Below are 24999 nucleotides of genomic sequence, written 5' to 3' on the forward strand. Positions count from 1 at the left end.
TTCATTCACATCGCTTTCATCATTGAACTCATTTATTAACACAGTAGATATGCCTTGTAATATAAATTTACATGTGTACTTTGAATAATTCAATGCATTAAGGAGAATTCTATAGAATAATCAGTGACAGACTTGTACCTTTAAAACCAATGAAAGCAATTTTTAATATGCTTCTATTTTATTTGACATATTTTCACATTTCATACTCTTTGTGAAGTACATATTTAGATAAATACTTTGAAATCATTGTTATTACAAATAAATATATTATCATTCTGTTTCTGGGAATCCAGACAGGTAATAGTATCTCATGATACTGCCCTGAAGATGAATATTAATTTTCAATCTCATGATGATAATTCTAAAAACTCTCTTCTTTGGTTGTTGCAGCTGCAGAGCTGAATGTCAAGTTCACAGTTTGTGTATGTGTGCAGACTTGTTTAGAAAATGGGCTCCGTTGTGAACTTGTTTCAAAATTGCCAAATGGGTGTGTAATGAAAACACATCTGCTAAACAAAAAAAAAAAGAAACCAAGTTTGAGAAAGGAATTAGCAAGGAAACACTAGTTTTAAAAGTTCTTTTATAATTAAAGTGTGTTGCAAATGAAGTGGGTCTTTGCCCAAACACGCTATTCATAGCATCCGTAATCATCAAATAGCAGGCACTCCAGGCAGAGCCAGAAGTAGATCAGCCACAAGCAATTACGAATAAAACCAGAAGAGAAGGGGGAGGGGGTGGCAGTTGGGGGTGAGTTAATAGTGGTGTGAGTTTTCCGATATCAATTACCAAGGAAACATATGTTTTAAAAAATCAACAATAAAAGTGACCTTGTGAGTCTTTTTTTTTTTTTTTTTTGATAGAGATCACAACTAGGCAGAGAGGCAGGCAGAGAGAGAGGAGGAAGCAGGCTCCCTGCGGAGCAGAGAACCTGATGTGGGGCTCGATCCCAGGACCCTGGGATCATGACCTGAGCCGAAGGCAGAGGCTTTAACCCACTGAGCCACCCAGGCACCCCAGTGACCTTGTGAGTCTTTCCCCAATGAGTGGAGAGAAAGTTTTGACAGGGACTTTAAAAAATTTTTTTTGATTTAGGGTGTCAGCATTTTGACCTGCTCAAATGCCACTTTATCAGCGAAGTTTTTCTCCAAATACATATGTACATATACATCTACCTATATATACGTGTGTGTGTGTGTGTGTGTGTGTAGGTACAAGTATAGTGAGAGAAAACCTTACTGGCGGTGATGTTACAAATTTCATTTATAAATTAGTCCCTTAGGAATTAGAAGTAAATATGTATCAAACCCCCAATCTCAGTTTTGAAATCCCATCCCCCTTTGTTTGTACCATCTAACATATCTTATATCGCCTTGATTATCTCTTCATTATCTAAGCCACCCAAAATAAAAGCCTCATTAGAACAAAAACTCTTGTCAGTTCTCTGCTTTATCTCTAGACCAGCCCCTGACACAAAGCTGACATCTATAAAAATGTGTTTAATAAATGAAAAAAAATCACTAAATATGAGCCTCTTTTTACCACGGAGAGAAATACATACATTTATCCTCTATGTTTTGGTCCATCTCCGCCCAGGTAAAGAGGTTCCTTTTGATCCTGTGCTTCTATAAAACATCCATATATCTTAGGTAAACATTCCACAGATAATTAGAATGTTTTTGCAAATACAGAAGTATGTCATGTCTTCTCTTTACAGCATTACATTCATTTGAGAAGGAAATTTGTCTCTAGCTTATAAATTTGTATTTGGCCATTGCTTATTATTTATAATCTTTATTCACAGTTAGAGAATTGAAAGTTTTCTATACATCTTTATAAGTGAAACTTAGTGAGTTCCAAATAGCTTTTATCTATTTGAATAATACAATTTTGATAGTATCCGTTCAAGGAAGGAAGGACAGAAGGACAGAAGGAAGAAATTAACTTCCTAATAGCATTGTATAGACTACATTCCTCATTTTCGCTCTCCCATCAAATCTTAACAATAATTGGACATTAGAGAACAAAACTGGTAATTGAGTTCCCTTTCACCAAGCAAAAATTCTGCCAGGAACTAGAATGAATTTTTTCAAAATGCAAAGCCAATCAATCATGTTACCTCCGTGCCTAAAGCCTTGTAGTATCTCCTCATTTCTCCTGAAGTGAGGAAAAACATCCTCAACTCTGCTCACTTGTCCACCTGGCCTGGCCCTTGCTTATCTCCCCAGTCTCATTAATCATCACTCTCTCATTTGGTCTGTGAGCTCAGGCCAAACTGCCTTCTCTCAGTTTCTAAATTCTCCATTCTTTTTCCAAATGCCAGGCCTCTGACTGTGCTGTTTTATCTGTAAGGCTCTTCTCCATCCCACTCCCCCATATCAACACTAATCATCCTTCAGATCTCAGCTTTGAGGTCCCTCTTCCTCTGGCAGCTTTCTCCTCCTCAAATTCTCATTCCTGGCCAGGGTCTTTCATTATAAGCTCCCATAGATAGTCCTTCCTTTCCTTCCCTTCCTCTCCTTCCTCCCTTTCTTCCCTCCTTTCCTCCCTCAAGAGAACACATACCTCCAGTAGTGATCATACATGCCTTTGCATTCTCGTTTGACTAATACCTATCTCCCTGCTCCACTGCTGGGGAGCAGAGACACGTCTTGTGTTCACTGTTGTTTCCCTAGCTCAAGAACAGTGAGTGGCATACGTAATAGGAGGTCGTTAGTACTTGCTACATAGACAAAAACAGACACTTTTCAAACTGCGTAACCTGCCTTGCTGATGGAAGTCAACTATTTAAGTAGTTTTAAAATACTCCCAGCTTGGGGCGCCTGGGTGGCTCAGTGGATTGAGCCTCTGTCTTTGGCTCAGGTCATGATCTCAGGGTCTTGGGAGCCCCGCATCGGGCTCTCTGCTCAGCGGGGAGCCTGCTCCCCCCTCTCCCTGCCTCTCTGCCTACTTGTGATCTCTCTCTCTCTCTGTCAAATAAATAAATAAAATCTTTAAAAAATAAAATACTCTTAGCTTAATACAGCAATAATTGAGATATGAAATGTTTACAGGCTTTTCTTTTTGCTGTGAACTTGGGTAGTTAAAGAGCATTAAATGAGGAAGGAAGGTGAAACATTGAGAAGTGTCAACCTCAGGGGCTTCTTAACCTGTGCTGCGTACCTCTATGCCCATCTGAGTTTAGGACACTCACTGCAATAGGGAGTAGAGAATTCCGTAGCATTCATGAAAAGACTAGAAGAGTTTTGCCTATGATCTTCAAGAAAATAGTTTTGTGATAAAACGCTGATAGTAATAATGAAATGAATCAAAGAGGAGAAGTTGGAAAGTATGCAAACAAAACACCTAGGTCCTGCTGAACATTTCTAGGGACATAAATATTTAGTTACTCCATGGTGAGAAGGTCATGTTGCGTGATGTAAAATGTTTCATGCCTCATAGCACAGAAGTGATGAGAGATCCATCAGTAATCAGAGTAACACCACCATCCGTTAACCAAAGCAAGAGATGACACAGGGATGATAAATGAAGTGTCTCCTTAGAAATGGAAAAAAAAAAAAAAAAATGAATGAAGACTTCAGACATTGAAATCAGTCTGGTTTCCCTCTGGGATTTCTGAGACGATTTTACATTTAAGTTTTCCCACTTGGTCTCTGCCTTATTTTTGTGTGGATTTCAGGCCTATTAACACTTTGAGTACAAACTCAAATCAACAAAAAATAATTAGAATACATGGAGAAAAGAGACTGAATGCTGGCCGAGCTTGTTATCCTGGATCTGATCCTGATAATTGTGTGACCTTGATGAAATAACTTGACCTCTCTCTTGAGTCTGACTTACTGCAGAACAGAATTTAATGAGAAACATACACGTGATTGTTATCAGGCTTCCTAACATACCCTGGAGAGGGGCTCCATGTTAACGTTTCCCTGTGCCTTGCTATATTTGAGTGTGTGAGTGTGCCTGTGTACTCAAGGTGTGTTACAGGGTGCTGAGAAGGCTTTCTGTTTGTTTCCTTCAGAAATCTCTTCCTAACCTGCCCGATGATACATGGAATTCCTCAAAAGAGGCAGAGCATTTCATGCTATTATTAGCACTAGAAATTAACATACAAACCACACTGCGGGAGAGGTGACACACAGAATTTCATACTATGACTTAAAAAGATTTCAAGGAACTCTTCTTCTAAGAGTAAATTTTGACAGGGTTAAGCCGAGGGAAGTGAACGCTTACAGATGGGGAAGAATAAAAAGAACACTTAAGAGTACCAAAAGCACATTTCGCTTGCTTCATATCTTCACCTGGAGCTGGCCCTGGGGAGCAGCTTGGAGAGGACAGTTACATTCCCTTTGAGTTTTGGTAGCAAACACATCACCCCTAGCCCCAGGAGAACATAAGCTTATAGGGTTGTACCTTGTTGAACCCCTCAGTTCACACTGAGAACACTTAGATTTCTGAGCAGTGCTAGCTGTCACCGAAGGTACAGTAGCAAATGGAATATACTGGATCATCAGGATTTAAAACACGAAGATCAGTGGCAGTTCAGGGAGGTTAATGTAGCAACTTTTGCTTGTTTTTGACTGTTTTTATATAATCTGTTTGCTTATTTATTTGGCAGCCAGAATAGGAAGCGTGTCTTTTCAAAATATCCATAGAATAGGACACTCAAGGCATTTCCCATAGCCTCATACTTAATAACAGCCCGTTGCTAAGAATGACAGTACCGATGGCATATGAAATTACTAGGAGGATGCAGCCTTTCTGACAGGCTCATTTAGTCTGATTTTGTTAAAATAATAACAATTTAATGTAATGGAGTTTCTGTGTGTTGAATATTCTGGCATATTCTAGATTGAACATTAAATAGTAGTGTCTCGTTCTGTATCTAATATCAGTTCCCAGCATATCTGTCCTCAATACCCTTCCAGCCCAGTGTTTCCTTGTTTTCATGAACTTTCATTTTTCTTTGCTTTTTGCCACAATCAAGAAAGGATAAGATGAAAATGAAGGTCAGGAAGCTGTTGAGTCTCTGTGAATGTATATAATTGGTGTCATGTTGACCCAGAGTCCAGAGATGTGTGGAAAAAACAGAGATAGGTAAAAAGATTTTTTAAAAAATATTAGGTAGTTATTGATATTGTAGAGTAAGCCAACAATCTAACACAAGGGACAAGGCCTACTTGGGGACCGAAGATACAGGTATTCTAGTCAGAAAGAGGATTGTGTCTGGGACTGCTTTGGTCATCTCTCCAAAAGCTTCTCATTTGAATGTCATTGACTAGAAAGTCCCACCCCAGGGGCTTTCATAATGAGTATCCTGAAGACACCGCAGGTCTTCTGACCCCTTCAGATACTGAGAATTTCCTCTTCTCCTGAACCAAATAACTTTCTTTGTAGCCTTGTTTTAACAATTCAAGAATCCTTTCAAGATTTTGAAATCCAGACTGCTGTCAAGAATAACTATCCTAGGGCCACCTGGCTGGTTTAGTTGGTGAAGCATGGAACTCTTGATCTCAGGGTTGTGAGTTCAAGCCCCACTTTGGGTGTATAGATTACTTAAAAAAACTTAAAAAAAAAAAACAACTTAATCATGATGGAGTTGAGATACTGCATAAGACTAGGAGTGGGGGGAAAGATAGCAAGAAAATATAATTATAGTGAAATCCGGGATCTGTAAATCCTAGCACGCCACTCCAGTGTGTCCATAATCACTGTTCTTGGTATTGCTCCGAACTTAAGTACTTTCTACTGAACTCTCTTGAATGGGCCAAGAAGGATTTTTTTTTTTTAAATTAAAGAGTGAATAAAGAGTAGTAAGAGACTAGTATAATTTTTGATATTTTAGCCTCCCAACTATACGAGACAGGTAGACTATCAAGACAGAGACTATCAGATGCCTGGGTGGCTCAGTTAGTTAAGGGTCTGCCTTCATCTCAGATCATGATCTCAGAGTTTCAGGCTCCAGCTCCCAGTCGGCTTCCAGAAACAGGGAGCCTGCTTCTCCCTCTGCCTGTTGCTCCCCACTGCTTGTGCTCTCTCTTTCTCTAACAAATAAATAAATAAATACTTAAAAAAATAATCCCATTTAAAAAAAAAAATAAACGATTTTCATTATGTCTTGTTTAGGCAGATACCGAAGTGGGACCTAAATGATCTTGGGGCGGGGGGGGCTTTGTAAATCTATAATTTGTTTGTTGTTGTTGTTGTTATGTTAGTTACCATACAGTGATAGTTTTTTTTTTTTTTAAGGTTTTATTTATTTGAGAGAGAGAGTGTGAGCATGAGCTGGGTGAAGGGTAGAGGGAGAAGCAGACTCCCCACTGAGCAGGGAACCCAATGTTCAATGAGCAGAGATCCCAGGACCCTGGGATCATGATCTGAACCCAAGGCAGACCTTAACCAATTGAGACACCCAGACATCAGAAAATCTCTAAATTCCTAGATAAAATATGAACTAAAACAATCTTCTGACAACCATGTAACATTGCTTTTCCTCAATCAAATATTTTTAATTAGAATTAAATTTTGTTATAAGTAGTACAAATTTGGCTTCAATTTAAGACAATTTCTTTTTCCTGTCTTGTTTCATCATTTTTCAAACTGATTTTCTTATACATACCTTCTGTTATATTTTAAATATATATTAGATGGGGTTGTTTTGTGGTTTTTTTTTTTTACCTTGGTAGATTAAAATTGCTTAGGGTCATGCATTCATTTTTTATGTTCAGGTTATAGTGACAAATTCAATCTTCATAAACATGCTGTTTTATACGGTGTGTACCTGAGCAGTTGGCAGTTCCAAGGGCAGCAATGACAAAAATGGTTGAGGGAAATGCTCAGTCTGTGACTTGATTCCTTCAGTTCAGTTTTGATAACAACTGAGTGTCACAGCTTTACTCAGAGTCGAGTGTTATACTTGAAACTGGAAAACAAAACAAAAACAAGAACCCTCTTATTTAGATCGAGATACTATAGAAGGAGAGGGAGAATATACAGAAGATCTCTTAGGGACGGCTCACTGCTTGCTTCAGGGATATTTTTGAAAACAGAAATTAAGTCTGGGCAGCCAAAAATGCCTGGAACCAGGGCTGTGCTGAGCTGCAGACCATGCCCGTCTCCACAGCCAAGCTGGGGCGGCTTTGGCCACTGAGCCCGGGCTCGGGGCCACTCTGGCCGCTCTGCCAACCAGAACCTGCCGGGGTGGTGTGTGTGGCTTTTGAGCAGACTTGCTGGCTCCCCATGACTCTGTGAGTGAAAACTCTAATAGGATTCCTGAGAAACACTAGACCCAATCAGAGAGCCAATGCCACGTTCATCCTTTGGCTACTTAACTCAAGTCCCCAGTGGGGCTGAAAAAGTCAGGGAAATGATCAGTTTTTGCTAATGCCTGAGATATTCCCGTTCCTCCTTCACTGTGAAGGTGTGACTCTGGCCAGCCCTTCAGAATGCCATTTCTACCAACCGCGCTGTCTTTCGTCTCCTCCTCTGGCTGGATTTTTGGCAGGCAGGGAGAATGTAAGCCAGCAACATGCGTGTGACTCAACTCATTCCTGGTGGGAGCCAGCCTAGGTCCCAGGGAACTGACACTCGATGTGGCGGTTCCAAACGTGTGACACTGCCGTGATGTCGAGCTCTGGCACTGTGTGTGCTAACTGGACGATTGCAGGCCACCAAACCGGGTCATTCGGGTCCATCGTATCCCATCTGGGAACTGAACTATTGAATCTGGCGGCCTAAAATAATCACATTCACTAGAAAACTGTCGGGCTATTTAGGGTTTTGGTCTGTAAACTACCAAACAGTGAGGAGTCCCATGCAGTGTAGATTTTAGGGAATTTTAAAAGCGCCATCAGATCCTTCCCTTAGAGTCCTCTCTGGCACGGATGTGCTAGGCTGTGGATACAGGAGAATGCAGGGTAATGTTGTCTCTATCCAAGGACTATCATACCCTCCTCTCATCAGCTTTTGCACTAGGAGGGAAATCTGTAATGGATACTGACCAGCTGGAGCTCAGGTTATTTTTGGTGATCAAAGAAAAACAGTTTGATTCTTGGACCTTGTTTTCCCTTGTGGAACAAGAATTTTAATTTGTGCCATTGGTTCACTCTCTCCCTACCCGAAGGAAAAATGAGAAAATTAGAGTATGGATCCTAAAATAGGTTGTATTTCTGAACTCACTGGTGATTAATAATAGATATCTCTAACCCCTCGACAATTAGTTAGTGTTCATATATAATTCTCTTGACTCACAGAAGGGAAACAAAAAAAGGCTAAAGCTGAGTGTAAAATCTAATCAGATTTTGTACGCTTTTCCCCATAGCCAAAAGGGAGACTTGAAAATTTATGCCATCCAATTACAATGTCTCTCACATCTAAAGAAAAGAAGAATGAAGCAGTTATGTAAAATACCATTCCAGGTCAGAGCCTACCACTATTTCTGACTGTCTGAATTTGTCTCCAGCTTTGTGCTAACTCTCCCTCCCCCAGGTTCTGGATCTTCTCTCTCAGGATTGACCTTATAATTGTACTGATCCAGACCAGTCTCAGAGCAATGGAGACCCTCAGTTCTGAGCAGATTAATCTCCCCAGGATTGATAACCTATTTCAGGTTTGCCTCCCTGTTCATTTCCAGCACTGTCAGTAAGATGGACAGTTAGCAGTCAACAAGAAAAACTCCCTTTGGTCACCCATGGTGCAATAGCACATATATTATAAAATAGAAATATGTATTTGTGGCACGCTATAAAGAAAGCTCTAATCTAAGGACTAAAAACAAAAACAAAACAAAACACAAAGAAACGCACACACAAACAAAAACAGTGAACAATAACGCCAACCACAGGCATTCATCTATTTCATCCCCCTGCATTTAATTTTTGCTTTCTCTTTTTTTCCCTCAAACTGAGTAATTTAGACATTTCCTACAATACGTCTTCATTAGAATCCATAAATGTTTTATGGATGTGCATTTAGAAAACTTACTCTAAAGCTGGAATTTGAGCAAGGCCATCACTAGAAGGAAAAAAAAAGCATCATTGACATCTGCTGAAGTGTTAATTTCTCTGAAAGCACAGAGTCTGTATTAACACAGACTTTCTCTTGCTGAATGATGTGTTAAAATTGTTGAAAGAATGCCAACGGGTTTTCATGCAAAGATTGTGTCATTGTATCCCTGCTTTCCTAGAATTCGCTTTTTAAATCTTTCATTCTAAATCTAAGGCTTCCAAAAAATTCTATTTATTTTTTTCAAGCTTTTATTTAAATACAGTGTAATATTATGTAATATTAGTTCAGGTGTCCAATTTCATGATTCAGCATTTATGTACAACGCCCAGTGGTCATCACAAGTGCACTCCTTAATCCCCATCACCCATTTAACCTGACCCCCCAGGTATGTTCCTTCTGATAACCATCATTTCTCTATAGTTAAGAGTCTTTGGTGCCAAAACCCATTCGGGAAGCCCTATGCCTGTTACAATTGGATTGAGAGAACGTAAAAACATAGGGTTGATAAGATTATGAAAGTTGTAATGTTTAATCTGATATTCTCTACAGAAATCCTATTAAGTTTAACTGAATGGTTTATGGGACTGGATATTAAGTCTGGCTGAGGAACACTTCCCTTATCCTACCGTAAAACCGTAACCTACTGATAAAGTCCTAACAGACTATAGCTAGGAACATAAGAGTTGATGGAAATATGGTAAAAATGTGTAGGAGAACTCATATGTTTGAACAGATTTTAAGACCTCATGATGGATCACTCTTCGTCAGGGAAATACAAATCAAAGCTACAATGAGATATCAACTCACACCTCTGAGAATGGTTAGCATCAAAAACACAGGAAACAGGTGGTGGCAAGGTTGTGGAGAAGGGGGAATCGTCTTACACTATTGGCAGGAATGCAAGCTGGTGCAGCCATTCTCGAAAACAGTATGGAGGTTCCTCAAAATTTTATATATATATATATGTATGTGTGTATATACATATACACACATACATATATATATTTTAATGATAAGTGTGATTCATGTACATTGACCACATTAGACATAATCTTTTTTTCTTTTCCTTTTTAAACGTTTTCATTTTAATTCCAGTTGGTTAACACAGAGTGTAATATTAGACCGTGGTGTACAATATAGTGGTTTAACAACTCCATGCAGAACTCAGTGCTCGTCCCACCAAGTGTACTCCTTAATCCCCATCACCTATTTAACCCATCTCCCTGCCTCCCTCATTTATGGTAACTATGAGTTTTTTCTTTGTAGGTAAGAGTCTGTTGCTTGGTTCCCCCCCCCCCCGCCCCCGCCTTTCTCTCTCTCTCTCTCTTTCTCTCTCTCTCTCCTTTCTCATTTGGTCATTTTTTTTTTCTTAAATTCCACAGATAAGTGAAATTATATGGTATTTGTCTCCTTCTGACTGACTTACCTTACTTAGTGTAATACTCTCTAGCTCCGTTCATGTCCTTGCAAATGGAAAGATTTCATTTTTTTAATGGCTGAGGAATATCCCATCGAATATGAATACTGTATATATTCCATTGTGTGTGTGTGTGTATATATATATACATGCATGCATACACACATACACACACCCCACTTCTTTATCTGTTCATCACTTGATGGACATTTGGGCTCTTTCCATAATTTGGCTATTGTAGATAACGTTGCTATAAACATTAGGATGCATATATGCCTTCAAATTGTCTTTGGGTTTTTTTTTTTTTTTTTTTTTGTATTTTGGGATAAATACCTAGTAGTACAATTGTGGATTGTAGGGCAGTTCTAATTTTAATTTTCTGAGGAAACTCCATACTGTTTTCCAGAGTGGCTGTACCAGCTTGCAGTCCCGCCAGTAGTGTAAGGAACTTCCCCATTCTCAGATCCTTGCCAATACTTGTTGTTTCCTGTCTTGAGGTGTCAGGTGGTATCTCATTATAGTTTTGATTTGCATTTCCCTGATGATGAGTAATGTTGAGCATCTATTCATGTGTCTGTTGGCCATCTGGATGTCTTCCTTGGAAAAATGTCCATTCATGTCTTCTGCCCATTTTTTCAATTAGATTATTTGGGGGCAGAGTGCTGAGTTTTATAAGTTCTTGATGCATTTTGGATATCTATTAGCAGATATGTCATTTGCAAATGTCTTCTCCCATTTGTAGGTTGCCATTTTAGTTTTGTTGATTGTTTCCTTCATTGTGCAGAAGTTTTTATATTGATGAAGTCCCAATAGTTTATTTTTGCCTCTGTTTTTCATGCTCAGGAGACATATCTAGTAAGAAGTTGCTATGGCCAGTGTCAAAGAGGTTACTGCCTGTAGGACTTTAATGGTTTCAAGTCTCACATTTAGGTCTTTCATCCATTTTGAATTTATTTTTGTGTATAGTGTAAGAAAGTGGCCCATTTTCCCAGCACCATTTTTTTGAAGAGATTCTTTGTTCCACTAGATATTCTTTCCTGCTTTGTCAAAGATTAATTGGTCATACATCTGTAGATTCATTTCTGGCCTTTTTTTTTTCTAAGATTTTATTTATTTGACAGAGATCACAAGTAGGCAGAGAGGCAGGCAGAGAGATAGAGGGAAGCAGGCTCCCTGCTGAGCAGAGAGCCCGATGCGGGGCTCGATCCCAGGACCCTGAGATCATGACCTGAGCTGAAGGCAGAGGCTTAACCCACTGAACCACCCAGGCACCCCTATTTCTGGCCTTTCTGTTCTATTCCATAGGTTTGTTCTGTTCCATGGATCTATGTGTTTGTTTTTGTGTCAGTACCATACTGTTCTGCTAACTACAACTTTATAACTTGAAATTCAGAATTGTGATGCCTCCTGCTTTGCTTTTTCTTCCTCAATGTTTCTTTGGCTATTCAGGGTCTTTTGTGGTTCCATACAAAATTTAGGATTGTTTGTTCTAGCTCCATGAAAAATACTGGTGGCATTTTGATAGGGATTGCATTAAATGTGTAGATTGGTTTGGCTAGTGTACTTGTTTTTCCAATCCACGAGTGTGGATTGTTTGTCCATTTCTTTGTGCCATCTTCCATTTCTTTCCCCAGTGTCATAATTTTCTGAGTACAGATCTTTTACCTTTTTCATTAGGTTTATTCCTAGGTCTCTTAGGGGTTTGGGGGCAGTTGTAAATGGAATCGACTCCTTGATTTCTCTTTCTACTGCTTCATTATGGGTATATAGAAACCCAATAGATTTCTGTACATTGCTCTGTATTCTGTGATTTAATTCATGTATCAGTTCTATCAGTTTTTTGGTAGAGTCTTCTGAGGTTTTCTATATCAAATACATCATCTGCAAATAGTAAAGGTTTGATTTCTTCCTTGCCAATTTAGATGTCTTTTTTTTTTCCTTGTATGATTACCATAGCTAGGACTTCAAGTACTATGTTAAATAATAGTGATGAGTGTGGACATCCCTGTTTTGTTCCTTACCATGGAGGAAATGCTCTCAATTTTCCCTGATGGTATTATCATGTGGGATGATATTAGCTATATTTTTCATACATGGACTTTATTAGGTTGACTCTAAACCTCCCTTTGTTGAGGGTCTTTATCATGAATGGATCTTGAACTTTGTCGAATGCTTTTTCCGCTATTGAAAAGATTGTGTGGTTTTTATCTTTTTTTAAATTAATGTGGTATATCACATCAATTGATTTACAAATATTGAACTGCCCTTACAGCCCAGGAATAAATTTAATTGATCATGGTAAGTGATAATTTTGATATAGTGTTGGATTTGGTTTACTGGTATTTTCTTGAGAATTTTCATGTCTCTGTTCACCAGGGATATTGGCCTATAATTCTGTTTCTTGGTGGGATCTCTATCTGGCTTTGATATAAAGATAATGGTGGCCTCATAGAATGAATTTGGAATTCATTCTTGTATATATTTTTTAATAGTTTGAGAAGGATAGGTATTAGCTCTTCTTTAAGTGTTTGGTAGAGCTAGCTGTGAAGCCATCTGGCCCTGGACTTTTGCTTCTTGGAGAAAACAAATTTATTTCATATATATATATATATATACATATATATATATATATATATATATACACACTTTTTTTTTTTTTTTTGACAGAGATCACAAGTAGGCAGAGAGGCAGGCAGAGAGGCAGGCAGAGAGATAGAGGAAGGGAAGCAGGCTCTCCACTGAGCAGAGAGCCCGATGCGGGGCTCGATCCCAGGATGCTGGGATCATGCCCTGAGCCGAAGGCAGAGGCTTTAACCCACTGAGCCACCCAGGTGCCCCATATACTTTTTTTTTTTTTAAGAGAGGAAGAGTGTGGGGTGGGGAGGGGCAGAGGCAGAAGGAGAGAGAGAGAGAATTTTAAATGGGTTTCATGTCCAGTGCAGAGCCTAATGTGGGGCTCGTTCTCACAACCCTGAGATCATGACCTGAGCCAAAATTAAGACTGGGATGCTTAACTGACTGAGACAGTCAAGAGGCCTTCTTGGAAGATTATGATTACTGATTCAATTTCTCTGCTGGTTATCTAAGTTTTCTATTTCTTCCTGTTTCAGTTTTGGTAATTTAATAATCTTCATTGCTTCCAGGTTGTCCCATTTGTTTGCATATGGTTTCTTATGATACTCTTATAACTGTATTTCAGTTATGTGGTGTTATGGTGTTGGTTATTATTTCTCCTCACTCATTTGTGATTTTATTTATTTGATAAGTTTTTTTGATAAGTTTATTTGATAAGTTTTGTTAGGGGTTTACCAATTTTTATTAATTTTTTTTTAAAGAACAAGTTCCTGGTTTCATTTATCTGTTCCATTGGTTTTTTGTTTTATTTTTTGGTTTTTTTTAGATTCTATAGCATTTAGTTCTGCTCTATCTTTATTACTTCCTTCCTTCTACTGGCTTTAGGCTTCATTTGTTGCTCTTTTTCTAGCTCCTTTAGGTGTAAGGTTAGCCTATCTGAGATGTTTCTTGCTTCTTGAGGTAGGCCTGTATTGCTATAAACTTCCCTCTTAGGATGACGTCTTTTTCTACATCCCAAAAGTTGTGGACCATTGCATTTTCATTTTCATTTTTTTCTATGTATTTTATTTTTTCTTTGATTTCCTTTTGACCCATTTGTTGTTGAATAGTTTGTTGTTTAACTTCCATCTCTTTGTGGTGTTTCCAAGTTTCATAGCATTGTGGTCAGAAAATATGCGTGGTGTGATCTCAATCTTTCTGTACTTTTTGAGACCTGATTTGTGCCCTAGTATGTGATCTATTCTGGAAATTGTCCCATATGCACTTGAAAAGGATGTGTATTCTGCTGTAGGATGGTATGTTTTGAATATATCCATTAAGTCCATCTGGTCTAGTGTGACATTCAAAGCCATTGTTTCCTTGTTGATTTTCTGCTTAGATGATCTGTCCATTGCTGTAAGTGGGGTGTTAATATCCTCTACTATTATTGTATGACCAGTCAGTTCCTTGATGTTTGCTACTGTTTTCTATATTTGGGTGCTCCAAAGTTAGAGGTATAAATATTTACAATTGCTAGATATTCTTGTTGCATAGACTTCTTTATGATGAGACAGTGCCCTTTATCTCCTGTTCAAACTTTGGTTTAAAGTCTAGTTTCTCCAACATCAGTACGACGAGTCTGGCTTTCTTTTGATGTCCATTAGAATGGTAAATGTTTCTCCATCCCCTCACTTTCAATCTGCAGGTGTCTTTAGGTCTAAAATGAGTCTCTTGGGGCACCTGAGTGGCTCATTCAGTTAAGCTTTTGGCTCTTATTTCAGCTCAGCTCATGATTTCGGGGTTAGGGGATCAAGCCTTACATTAGACTCCACACTGGGCATGGAGGCTGCTTAAGATTTTCTCTCCACCCACTGTTCCGTCCCTCCCCCTCTCTAAAAATAATTAATTAATTAAAAACAATATGAGTCTCCTGTAGGCAGCATATCTACAGGTCTTTTTTTTTTAATCCATTCTAACACCCTATATCCTTTGATTGGAGCATTTAGTACATTTGCATTCAGAGTAATTATCGAAATATATATTTAGTGCCATTTTATTACTTGTTTTGTCATTGTTTCTGGAGATTGTCTCCGTCACTTTCGGACTTTCCTTTGCACTCACAGAGTCCTTTTTAATATTTCTTGCAGGGCTGCTTTAGCGGTCATGAACTTTTTTTTTTTTTTAAAGATTTTCCTTTTTATTTATTCCTTTGACAGAGATCACAGGTAGGCAGAGAGGCAGGCAGAGAGAGAGGGAAACAGGCTCCCTGCTGAGCAGAGAGCCTGATGCGGGGCTCGATCCCAGGACCCTGAGATCGGTCATGAACTCCTTTAATTTTTGTCTGAGAAACTCTTCATCTCTCTTGATACTCGGAGTGATAACCTTGCAATATATTCTTGGCTGCATATTTTCCCCATTCAGCATGTTGAATATATCATGTCACTCACATTTGGTTTGCTAAGTTTCTGTTAAGAAATCTGCAGCTAGCCTTATGGATCCTCCCTTATAAGTTAAGGTTTTCTTTTGTTGCTGCTTTTAAAATTAAGATTATATTTTCCCAGCTTAATTACACTATGTCTTGGTATGGGCCTGCTTCTGTTGATTTTGATGGGAGTTCTCTGTGCCTCCTAGATCTGGAATTCTGTTTCCTTCCCCAGATTAGGGAAGTGTTCAGCTATTATTTCCTCAAATAAATTTCCTGTCCCCTTTTCTATCTCTTCTTCTGGGACTCCTATAATATGAATGTTACTACATTTGATGGAGTCCCTGAGTTCCCTAAGTTTATTCTTATATTCCATAATTCTTTTGTTCAACTTTGTTATTTTCCATTATTGTGTCTTCTGTATCTTACTCATTCCCCAGCTTTTTCCAGCCTTGTATTCATTGTATCAAGCCTGTGTTCAATCTATTATTTTATTTTTCATTTATGATTCATTTTTTTTCTTTTTTCCATTTTATTTATTTTTTCAGTGTAACAGTATTCATTGTTTTTGCACAACACCCAGTGCTCCATGCAAAACGTGCCCTCCCTATTACCCACCACCTGTTCCCCCAACCTCCCACCCCTGACCCTTCAAAACCCTCAGGTTGTTTTTCAGAGTCCATAGTCTCTTATGGTTCACCTCCCCTTCCAATTTTTTTTTTTAATAAACATATAATGTATTTTTATCCCCAGGGGTACAGGTCTGTGAATCGCCAGGTTTACACACTTCACAGCACTCACGATAGCACATACCCTCCCCAATGTCCATAGCCCCCTCCCCCTCTCCCAATCCCACCTCCCCCCAGCTTAACGCTTCTATCTCTGCAGTAATGGGCTCCTGGAAGTCTCCCATTCTCTCAGTCCCAGCAAGTATCCTTATGATTGTTGCTTTAAACTGTCCATCAGCGGGGCGCCTGGGTGGCTCAGTGGGTTAAGCCTCTGCCTTCAGCTCAGGTCATGATCTCAGACTCTTGGGATCGAGCCCCACATCGGGCTCTCTGCTCAGCAGAGAGCTTGCTTCCCCCCTCTCTCTGCCTGGCCTGCTTATGATATCTCTCTCTCTCTGTGTCAAATAAATAAATCCTAAAAAGAGTAAAAAATAAACTGTCCATCAGCCATATTACTTATATCTGTTTCACTTAGACCTCTGGCTGTGACCTTATCTGGTTCTTTAATTTGGGATGGATTTCTTCATCTTGGCACTTGGTCTAAGTCTCTGTCTTCTTCTGTGTGTTAGAAAAACCCATTATGTTCCCTGCTCCTGGGAGTAATGGCTTGATGAAGAAGAGATCATATACTGTCCAGGGGCTGGTGTTTCAGGGAGTGTCTCTGGTGTGTGCTGCTTGTACTCTATTGTGTTTCGACGGCTCTGTTCTTGAGGTCAGTTGTGGGAAGAGACTCTCTTTGCCTGAAGTGGGCAGTGTTTTGTTTTGGGCCAGAATAGGACAAGTTTTAACTAGGTGTGCTCTGGTGCGCTTGTTAAATGAGACCTGATATTACTTGCACTAGAACTGAAGCCCTACAGAACTCTCTGGTCGGGAGAGGTGGTATGGACAGGTATTTCTGCTGGTCTCTTGGGGGCGGGTCTCACTGCACAGGGAATAGGGCAGGCTTGACCGAAAAGGGCAACTGCACCACCGTGCAGGGGTGTGGAGCAAACACGTTAGGCAGCCAGTGTCAGTGCTGTGCTGCCTCATACGAGTGCTTCTGTGTTTGCGCTGAGGGGTAGGAAAAGACAATGGTGCCAGCGAACTCCTCTGTGCCCATAGAGGCAGCTTCTTGAACACTACCTCTCAGGGACTTTCAGAGGACTGAATAATCTGCCCATTGTGTGTACCCAGCATTCCTCAAATGGATGTTTCAAAGCCATCTGCCCCCTGGGTTATTTGCGGGGCTTCTAAGGATAGTGTAGTGCTGGCCTTTATTTAAAATTGCAGTCTTTAAGCCCTGCTCATTGTAAGAAATCATGAAAATCAGCCCCTCTCATTTTCCCGGACAATGGCTTGGGGGACCTGTCCTCCTTGTGCTTTCTTCTGTGTGCTCCTGTCTTTGGCTTTTCTCCATCATCAGAGCACCCTCCATCCATTTCTCCCCCAAACTATGTCTCTGCACTTACTTCCTTCCTTGATGTGGCCTCTTCTCTCCCTCTAGTTTTATAGTTTGTTCTCTCAGTCCTCAGGATGGTTTCTGGGGTATTTTTTTTTAATATTTTATTTATTTATTTGACAGAGAGAGAGGTCACAAGTAGGCAGAGAGGCAGGCAGAGAGAGAGGAGGAAGCAGACTCCCTGCGGAGCAGAGAGCCCGATGCGGGGCTCGATCCCAGGACCCTGAGATCATGACCTGAGCCAAAGGCAGAGGCTTAACCCACTGAGCCAGCCAGGCGCCCCTTTCTGGGGTATTGAGAATGATGTAATTGTTATCTAGTTGTGTTCCAGGGACCAGATGAGCTTAGGGTCCTCCTACTATGCCACCATCTTGGTACTCAGGATTTATTCTTAAATTTTGGGAGGGAGTATTTTCTCATGGGGAAGCAATCTTATGGGTGTGCAAAGGGTTTTCAAAATAGTCTCGTTACTTAACAGTAACAAGTGAAAGAAAGTGAAGACTATTCTTTCCATTGTATGACCCATTCCGTCTACCCAACGTAGGTGGGATTCTGTATAACTTTTAGGTCCTTAAAGTCTTACTCTTTTTTTTTTTTTTAAAGATTTATTTATTTGACAGAGAGAAATCACAAGAGAGGCAGGCAGAGAGAGAGGAAGGGAAGCAGGCTCCCCGCTGAGCAGAGAGCCCGATGTGGGACTCGATCCCAGGACCCCGAGATCATGACCTGAGCTGAAGGCAGCAGCTTAACCCACTGAGCCACCCAGGCGCCCCTAAAGTCTTACTCTTCAGTGATCGCTGACATCCATAGAAAGAGCTAAAGCACAAACTCATCTTTTTTAGGATATAATCATTCTCTCATATTTTAGCTCAAGCCCTCCAGAAAACAGAGTCTATAACAGAAACTTCCGTGTAGGCAGACTTTGGGAGTCACCGAGGGAGTAGGATGAGGGCAGAAGCGGTGAAACGTGAGAGGAGTGAAAGCCAGTTCAAGGGAGTGTTCTCAAAGAAGTTTTCCTAAAACCATAATAATGGTCCATTTTGACTTTCTCTTGTCAGTGTGGAACAAAGGAATCTGAAAAATTCATCTAGGTTTAAGGGCTTGGATGGTGCACACCTTTTATGGGTAGCTGAACTTTTTTAAAGTAAGGCTTGCACTAATTATGGATGGAAACCATCTACTGTACCTACATATACATTTCTCTCACCCTTTAAAAAAAATTTTTAGAGAGGCTGGGAAAGAAAGAGTTGGGAGGGTAGAACAGAGACAGGGGGAGAGAGAAAATCTTAAGCAGCCTCCATGCCCAGCCCAGAGCCTGACGTGGGTCTTGATCTCACAACCTGTGATGGTGACCAGAGTCAAACAGTCAGATGCTTATCCAACTGAGGCAAGTGCTGCGCTCTTGTCCTTTTGTTGAAATGGCATTATGACTTAGGGCAATAATAGAATAAATTTGTTTTTTCCATAAAGGTAATTTTTTGATAAGTGCTTTCATCTTTATTTAGTCCTATCTTCTTCTAGTTAATTTTGGCAATTTATATTTCCCCAGAACAGCACATCTACCTACCCTCTCTCCCATCTGCTTATTTTATGGTTCTTATTAGTGCTACTATTTTCTATTTTATTTAATCCTATATATTAATCTATGAATTTTCTTCTGAGTACTCCCTTGGCCAGATTCTGTATAGCTTCATTATAGTTGTTGATTTTTAAATATTCTACATTATAGTGGTATTTCTACTTTGAACCAATAAATACTAAGTAAATTATTTTAAAATTTCTGAATAATTAAATTTTTAAGTTTAATCAGTTTGCATAGGGAATATAATGCATAGTCAAATGTTAGGTATTTTAAAATCTATGTTCTTTTTTGCTTTATACAGTCTAATAAAACTTTAGTAGGTGACTCATACCCCTTAAATCCTTTGCGTAATTTACATAGCTTAACAATATAAAAAGAACACTCTTACCCTATTTTGAGCTTTTTGTTTTTAATTCATTGCCTAATGTTATTGTAACCAATGCCTTCTTATAACTTGAATGTATAGTTGACCCTTGAACAATGCAGGCATTTGGGGCACCAGCATTCCCCCCACATCAAAAATCCATGTATGAGTTTTCATTCCCCAAAAACATAACTACTAGTAGCCTACTACTGATCAAAAGCCTTATGAATAAACAGCTGAGTAACAGATATTTTGTATATTTATTATATTCTTAGAATAAAGCTACAGAAAAAAATTAGAAAAATCATAAGGAAAATATATTTACAGTACTATATTTATCTAAACAAAAAAAAAATCTTCATATAAGCGGACCCATGCGGTACAGTTCACATCCATGTTTTGTGCTTTTGTGACTACATTAATACTTAATCCTCTTGTTCGTCATTTGGATTTTGTTTTACAGTGTGATCTCCCATTTACATTTATTATTATAGTGAAAATATTTGGTTTTCTATTAAAGGATTTCTATCTCTTTTTCAATGCGGTCTTATTGTTTTATTTTCTAATTTCTTCCATATGTACTCATTTTTGTCTTATTTTTTCTGTTGTTTTAAACCATTGGCAGCCTATTCTAAATTCTAGTCCTGTTTATTTACATTTAAAAATTACTTAGGGATGCCTGGGTGGCTCAGTTGGTGAAGCGGCTGCCTTCAGCTCAGGTCATGATCCCAGCGTCCTGGGATGGAGCCCCACATTGGGCTTCTTGCTCAGCAGGGAGCCTGCTTCTCTCTGTCTCTGCCTGCGCTCGCTCACTCACTCTCTCTGACAGATAAAATCTTTAAAAAAAAAAAAAAAATTACTTAATTTCTGTGTTGAGTGGGATGCATTGATCAGAAAGAAATCCAATATATACTAAACATGGATAAGCATCAGTTTACCAGAGGCAATGGAAAGAGTTAAATTATGGAATGAAGAAGAATTGCATCTATCAGCTAGACACTGGGGGGAAAGGAAAGGAGAATGAGAACAGAAAAAACTCATGGAATGACTTGCATACTAGTTTTCTATTACTGTTGTAACAAATTACTAAAAACTGACTACCTTAATATAACCCAGATTTTATAATTTTAGTTACTATAGCTCAGAAGTCCAGTGCCTCAAGTCTCTGCTTAGTTCTCACATAACTGAAATCAAGGTGTTGGCGGAGTTCCTTTCTGGAGTTTCTGGGAAAGAATCTTCCTTCTTTATTCAGACTGTTTTCCTTACAGTTGTAGTACAGAGGTTTTGTTTCCTTGTTGGCGATTGGCTGAGAGCTGTTCTAGAGGCCACCTGCATTCCTTGGCTCGTAGTCGTCTTCCTCCATCTTCAGAGTGCGTAATGGTGGGTCGAATCCTTACACTGAATCTCTCTGACTTAGTCTAGGTGGGAAATGGTCTCCTTTTATTTTTTGTTATGTAGTATTACAGTAATACATATGCAGTCTGAATCCAGTCCTTGTCTGATTTAGTCCATTTTTCATGATGTTGCCAAATTTTTCTAAAATATCACTTAAAACAACCAGCTAGCTTCCTTCCTTCCTTAAAAGTGTTTCTCCTCGGGGCACCTGGGTGGCTCAGTGGGTTAAAGCCTCTGCCTTCGGCTCAGGTCATGATCCCAGGGTCCTGGGATCGAGCCCCGCATCAGGCTCTCTGCTCAGCAGGGGGCCTGCTTACCACCCCCACCCCAGCCCCGCCTGTCTCTCTGCCTACTTATGATCTGTCAAATAAATAAAATCTTAAAGAAAAAAAAAAAATCACACCAAGCAATATTGTATTGGCCTCGCAGTAGGGTCCTACTTTGTGCAAATGAATTATAATAACAAAAACCATATGCAAAGTAAATGAGTAATAATTAGGGGTGGGCCTAGAAGGAATTTGAAAAGATTTCTGGTAGGGGTCAAGGAAGGAAAAGAATGTTACACCTGTTAAAGTAGTTTAAGAGAGATCTTCTGGGCATTGCAGACTTACTGCTATTCTTTGTGACCCAAGCTGAAGTCAATGTTACATAGTAAATCATGTAGCTTTACATCCAGGTTGCCTCATCTTGTTAGTGTGGCATCGTTGCTTTAAAAAACAAAACAAAGCTTTCCTTTTTTAAGAAATGTTCCCTGAGCAAAGCAGGTGATCAGTCTTCTTGTGCTTTATGTAGGGGTGTAAAGCAATCTCATCAGTCTAGATCTTGGATTCTAGTCCCTTCTCCAACATCATCCCAGAGGGTTGGGCCAATGCAGAGGAAGTAGTAGGGAGATAATACTATTTCTCAGTGTTTGGAGTCAGGGTAGAAACATAGTAAGAGCTACATAAAACCATTCCCCTCCCTCTAGAGACAATGAGTTTGCAATGTATTATATTTTTCTCATCTCATCTACCTAGCTTCTTAGTATTTTCTGGTATATCTAAATTTTGCATCTAAATTTTCATTTTATCTATTCTTTTGAGTTTTATAGACAATTTTACTAAATAGATTTATAGTTATTTGTGTAACTATCAGTAAGTCTATCAGTAATTCTACTGAGAGATTTTATAAAACTATTTTTCTACTTAGTTCTTAATTGGATAGACATATATCTATATATTTTATCTATATGGGTTCAAGTAAGAAAAATAGAAACATGTCCTTTCTTGAAATACTTATTTTCTAAAAATCATTCTGCAGTGCTAACATTCAGTCAGTCCCCTTATAAGATGGCTTTTTCTTTTCCAGCATGTTCTGGATTCATCCTTTACTCTCCATCCAGGGTTTTTTTCTTCCACTCTAAACTGAAATATTCAGGCTTTGATTTCTATGGTAACCTTCAATGGTACTTCCTACCCAGTCTCTACCATGTTCTGTCAGTCCTTATTCAGGTGCTAATCTACTTTCATAAAATATTTTGACCTTGTTGGTTGGTTACTTGTGGCCTTACTAAAGCTGCCTAATGTAGGTTACTCCTTTTTGGATGGTCTTTGCCATTTCTTTCCCCTAATCGAATCCTTATATTTCTTTCAGTGCCAAATGCAGATAATACCTTCTCTACCTGAAGAACACCTGGCAACCTTTCTTTTCCTTGTCTCGATTCATATAATGCCTATCAGCCACTTGAAGAAGACATTAGCCTAAATTATATGCACTTTATATGCTTTTCTCTCATTTTTTCTGTGATTCGTACTGCCTCTGTCATACTGTAAGTTTGGTTAGGTCAGTGACTGTTTGTTCTTTTATGGTCTCCCCACACCTGGCATGCTGCTACGCTCACAGGAAGAGTCTAAGAGATATGCCGTTCACTGAGTAACTAAGTTTATGCTAGATGACTCAGCTCAATAATTTAATAGAACTTCAAATTTACATACAAAAGTAAGAAATGTGTACATGGTTTTAAAATAAAATTGTAAAAAAAAAAAATGAAAACTGTAAGTCTCCTTAGCCTCCCTTTTCCCAATGTAAACTCTCTTGGTGGTTCCTTATATATACACATAAAAGAGATTTTTTAACTTATTTACATTATACTGACTCAAACTCTTATTCATCTACACGTAGACAAAATATATAAGAATCAAAAGACATAGGAAAATATATAGGAAACAGTGTATACCGTTCTATTTTTTTCCTCACTTATATTTCTTTCTTACTGAATTTGATGATTTTTCTCGATCGGCATTTTTGGCCATATTTTATTTTTAATGACTATGTAGCATTTCATTGTATAAATTTGCCCAGCACTATCTTCCATTTATGGACATTGAAGCTATTTTGAGTTGTTCGTAGTTTTGTTTGTAAGGGCACATAGGAAGTATACATTTTAAGCAAAAATCAGTCTTAACAGCCTATTGCTCTGGAACAAATGTATCTGCATTCCTGTATCACATCTCTTCGTATAAATTCCTGGTTTTGGAGACTGGAGGTTTACTTGCCTATGAAGAGAAGTCCATGGGAAATATACAATGTTGAGCTCAGTAACAGAAAGGAATAAAGTTAACATGTGCACGCTTGACTTTTGCAACTGCAATTATCATACTCACGACGCTCTTTTTCTTGGGATGTTCCAGGCAGAGACACAAGGTAAAAAACAAAGATGGAAACACGTGTCTTGAGGAGAGTGAGGAAGAGTGAATAGTATGAAATAGAGAGGCTGTCCAGGTCCTATAAACTCTTCAAAATACTTTGCGTTCTCTGAAGTGAAATGGGAAGACACTAGAGGGTTTTAAACTGACAAGTGACTTAATCTAACTTATATTTTAAGAGTCACCTGCTGTTTTGAGAATACATTAAAGGGGGGCAAGGGAGCAGAGTGACTTGTCAGGAGGTCAGCTATACAGTAATCTAAGGCTGACTGGAGCAATGGACTGTAAAATCTCAGCTGCTGTGTAGGGGAAAGTGAGTGAACACCCGATAGGATCAGTGGATTAGGTAGACCGCAGTGAGTCAAAGAACTGGTGGAGAACAGGCATTAAAGGGAATGAGCGAGAAAATAGGAGCTGCTGGGCTGAGGGTAGGATGGATGAAACGGACATGATAAAGGAGATGCAGTTACAGTGATGGGCAGCTCTAGAACTTGGTGATGATAGAAGAAAAGAAAGGTGAGACGCGGTGGAGGGTAAGGTCTTCGAGGGAGAGACTGAGAAACTGATAGACCAGGGGAGTGCAAGGTTCAGCTACAGGAACATTGATATTTCAACAAATTATGGCCAGAGTGAGGTTAGAGAATGTGCTAGTAAGCTGGGAGCTAATACTCTCGAGGCCGATGGAGAGACACTTACGGTGCTGTGGAGAGCTGCAGCAGATATGGTGTGAAGGTAGAGTCTGAGGCCATCTTCCTTCTTCAACAATTGAACATTAATTTCTTGAGAAATTCTTCTAAGCCAGAGAATATTCAAGAAAAATTGTCACGATTAGCACACTCTAGGGTCATGATTTTAAGACCTGAGTTCCAGAGCCAGGCAGATTGGGCTCAGATGCCGTGTGCTATTTACTAGCTGGGCGACCGGAAGCAAGATGTCTTATCCCAACCGTAAACTGGAGATGAAAGCACCTGCCTCCGGAGGTTGTTGTGAGTCTTAATGTATGTAAAGCACATAGACTAGTGCCTGGTGCAGACTAAGTGCCATGTAAGTGTTTGCCATTAATAATGTCAGTCTCTTCCCTTGGGTATCACAAGCTATGTCAAGGCAATAGTCACCCCATGCATTGTAAATTGGTTAGAGAGGAAATTGGTGGAGAGCAATTGCCTTTATACAGCAATTCTATTTCTAGGTCTTTATCCCTTAGCTATACCTCCCCATTCATAAAATGACATCTATACAAAGATATTCTTACCCTATAAATGATAATGGTAAAAAGTTTATATCCTATACAGCTCTTGAAAAGAATGCATTAGCTTCTTCATGATAATAGAAATTCTCTAGGATATATTGTTAGGTTAAAAAAAATCAAATGCAGGATGGTACACAGACTTAGCTGGCATTTGATATGGACAT

The 24999-nt window shown here is 39.2% G+C and overlaps 1 long non-coding RNA gene across 1 annotated transcript; it reads right to left on the reverse strand.

The window, feature by feature from the left end:
• Positions 1 to 222: 222 nt before the first annotated feature.
• On the reverse strand, positions 223 to 24400 carry LOC123939110. The gene is made up of 3 exons (XR_006817811.1): positions 24283 to 24400; positions 6779 to 6919; positions 223 to 506 (listed from the first exon to the last, which is right to left on the reverse strand). It is a non-coding gene; the product is annotated as an uncharacterized LOC123939110 (long non-coding RNA).
• Between the last annotated feature and the right edge of the window lie 599 nt (positions 24401 to 24999).

Source organism: Meles meles, chromosome 3, assembly GCF_922984935.1.
Source record: "Meles meles chromosome 3, mMelMel3.1 paternal haplotype, whole genome shotgun sequence".
Classification (NCBI taxonomy): Eukaryota; Metazoa; Chordata; class Mammalia; order Carnivora; family Mustelidae; genus Meles; species Meles meles.